The sequence below is a fragment of the Macrobrachium rosenbergii genome, chromosome 1 (assembly GCF_040412425.1).
Source record: "Macrobrachium rosenbergii isolate ZJJX-2024 chromosome 1, ASM4041242v1, whole genome shotgun sequence".
Taxonomy (NCBI): Eukaryota; Metazoa; Arthropoda; class Malacostraca; order Decapoda; family Palaemonidae; genus Macrobrachium; species Macrobrachium rosenbergii.
The window spans coordinates 47,193,722-47,197,566 of NC_089741.1; positions in this window are offsets into that span (position 1 = coordinate 47,193,722).

The following is a 3,845-nucleotide window of genomic DNA, read 5'->3' on the forward strand; positions in this document are numbered from 1 at the left end:
ACCTTCCAGAGAAAACGTTCGTATGACACCACCTTCAAAAGAAAACGTTCGTATGACATAACCTTCCAGAGAAAACGTTCGTATGGCACCACCTTCAAAAGAAAACGTTCGTATGACACCATCTTCAAAAGAAAATGTTTGTATAACACCAAACTGAAAAGAAAACATTCGTATAACACCACCTTCAAAAGAAAACGTTCGTATGACACCACCTTCAAAAGAACACGTTCATATGACACACCTTCAAGAGAAAACGTTCGTATGACACAACCTTCAAAAGAAAACATTTTGTATGACACCATCTTCAAAAGAAAAGGTTCGTATGACACCTTAAAAAACGTTCGTGCGACACCACTTCAAAAGAAAACGATCGTATGACACCACCTTCAAAAGAAACTGTTTATATGACACCACCTTCAAAAGAACATGTTCGTATGATGTAACCTTCCAGAGAAAACGTTCGTATGACACCACCTTGAAAAGAAAATGTTCGTATGACACCACCTTGAAAAGAAAATGTTTGTATGACACCACCTTCAAAAGAAAATGTTCGTATGACACCACCTTCAAAAGAAAATGTTCGTATCACACCACCTTAAAAAGAAAATGTTCGTATGACACCACCTTCAAAAGAAAATGTTCGTATGACACCACCTTAAAAAGAAAATGTTCGTATGAAACCACCTTCAAAAGAAAATGCTCGTATGACACCACCTTCAAAAGAAAATGTTCGTATGACACACCTTCAAAAGAACACGTTCGTTCTTTTTAAAATTTGTGTATAGAACACGTTCGTATGACATAACCTTCTAGAGAAAACGTTTGTATGACATAAACTTCTAGAGAAAACGTTCGTGCGACACAACCTTGAAAAGAAAATGTTTGTATGACAACACCTTCAAAAGAAAATGTTTGTATGACAACACTTTCAAAAGAAAATGTTCTTATGACACCACCTTCAAAAGAAAATGTTCGTATGACACCACCTTCAAAAGAACATGTTCGTATGCCATAACTTCCAGAGATAACATTCGTTTTGACGTAAACTTCCATATAAAACGTTCGTATGACACCACATTCAAAAGAAAATGTTTGTAAGACACCACCTTTAAAAGATAATGTTTGTATGACACCATCTTCAAATTAACACGTTCGTAGGACATAACTTCCAGAGAAAACGTTCGTATGACATAAACTTCCAGATAAAACGTTCATATGACACCACCTTCAAAAGAAAACGTTCGTGTGACACCAGCTTCAAAAGAAAACGTTCGTATGACACCAGCTTCAAAATAAAACGTTCGTATGACACCACCTTCAAAAGAAAACGTTCGTATGACACCACCGTCAAAAGAAAACGTTCGCATGACACCACCTTCAAAAGAAAACGTTCGTATGACACCACCTTCAAAAGAAAACGTTCGTATGACACCACCTTCAAAAGAAAACGTTCGTATGACACCACCTTCAAGAAAATCTTTGAACGAATCTCAAACCTCCTCCAGCTCACCCTTTTCCCTTTCAACGTTATGGAATACCATCAAGTAACTCCCATCTTTCCCCAAAAACCTGACCCAGACAAAGGATACTTTCGGAAGGGGGATTCTCTCGACTTCCTGGAAGAGGTGGAATACCTTTTAAGAGACGAGGGTCCACGTAGGATATCCTGTGTACATTATGCAATGTGAATGTATATGACATGCATGTATAAAAAAGTGTAATGTATTAGGGTATATATATATATATATATATATATATATATATATATATATATATATATATATATATATATAAATGCATGTATATGTATGTTGTATAACATAGGTAATCCAGACACGAATCACGGGTGATTTATGATACTGTACCATTGTAGTTCTTGAGAACATTTAAAATAATGTTTTCCTAAGTATTCCTACGTACAATTTTTTTTACGTTAACTGTGGCCAATTGTAGTCTATGGGATATCATAATGGTTTGAGAAAATTAAATCTAAGCTGCAAAGGGAAGTTTCCACGTAAGTGTTGTCACTTCTGGTTCAATAATCCTAAATAAAGGTGATTGTTAAATGGCCCCACCCTATTTCCAACAATTTCTCCTTGAAAGTAGACGTGATCCCACATCTGGACAAACTGGGATTCCCTTTACCTAAGGATGCGCTATGCCGACCTTAATTGACAATGATCGTGTGGTTCCGGAGAAGTCCTAAATGTCATTTACCCTAGACATACATACATACTTGAAGGAAATCTTGCTTGCAGCTTCAGTTTAGGCTAGCCAGAACACACACACATAACCTTTATTCAGTACGTATTGGGTATACACAGATAAATTGTATCTTCAGATAAGAAATACTGTTTTCCCAATATGAAATTTGTCATAACTGGGCAATCCACAGATTCCACTGGCGCATAAGATTCCCTGACCATCTGTCTGGACACTGGCTTTTGACTAGAAACCTAATAAAAATATAAACGCTTTTGAACTAGCAACATACATTAGGAGTTTGGTGTTCGTAGCAAAGGATCGCATTGAGGTCCGACATGCAAAAAAAAAAAAAAAAAAAAAAAAAAAAAGATTTTTCTTAGAAAAAAAAAAAAACGAATTTTTTTTGGGTACAACAACCTACCTTCAGTGATCCCATGCTTGCAATGTTTGTTGACGATTTAGCTCTCTTGGCTTGGAGAGAGGCACACAAGATTTACACAACACGAAGAGCACAATATTTGCGAAAACTGATGGATCAGGAAGGAATTCCTATAGGAGTCTTAACAATCTAATTATTAACGGAGCTTGAAAGATGACCTTCCGGTCATGGTGTCTCTAATCTCTATGAGACTGGGAGAAACAGCAACAGCAAAGGCAAAGTTACCTGTTTTTAATCACCGATGACAACAGTTTATTGAAGGCGAATTTCGCGTTAAAGTACTGGTGATGGTATATTGAAATAATCTTAATTAATTTATACTGATACACAGCGTCAGGATATCAGGATGGGTTCCTCGTGGGAAGAATTTCCGTCAAAAAAAAGAAGAAAAAATTTGACTTTTAATCCTTTTTATGAACCCGACACCCTAAACTTTTTCGAAGGTATGCTCTACGCAGCAGCATTCATTACTGCCCACCCTCGTTACCTTCTGAAATATGTACGGTTGAACACATCCTTTCACAATTACGACAACCAAACAACCAGTCATCCCGTTGTTGGTAAAGTCTGCTTAACCAAGGGCCGCTGACATACCCCCACAAGCTGTTGACGGGGGTGGGGCTGGGGGGGGGGTCCCAGTCACTCAGTCACGACGCTTGACCTCGGCCATAGGTTATCACATTAATTACTAACTGTTTACTGTAACCATTTTAATATCCTTACGGAGAAAGACGTAAGCCATACGCCCCAAACTCCATTATCGCACTGCATTTGATCAACAGCTAGATGTAAAAGCTACATTTGCTTATCGTGTGCCAGTTGCCTCGAGAATTATTAGCTCTTTTATAAGGCAGTCTCCTTGCGTTTGTATTAAATATGTGCCTGCCTATTTGTTTGGCTTTTTGTACACATATGCACATTATATTATACACATATATATACATATATATAAACATATATATAAACACACACATATATATATGTATGCATATATATATGTACATGTATATTTATACATATACATATATGTACTGTACACACACACACACACACACACACACACACACACACACACACACATATATATATATATATATATATATATACATATATATGTACTCGTTCAAATGAATGCCTGATTAAGTTCACGTGCATTCATATGTATTTATATAAGTGCGTGTATAGGGATTTATATGTTTAT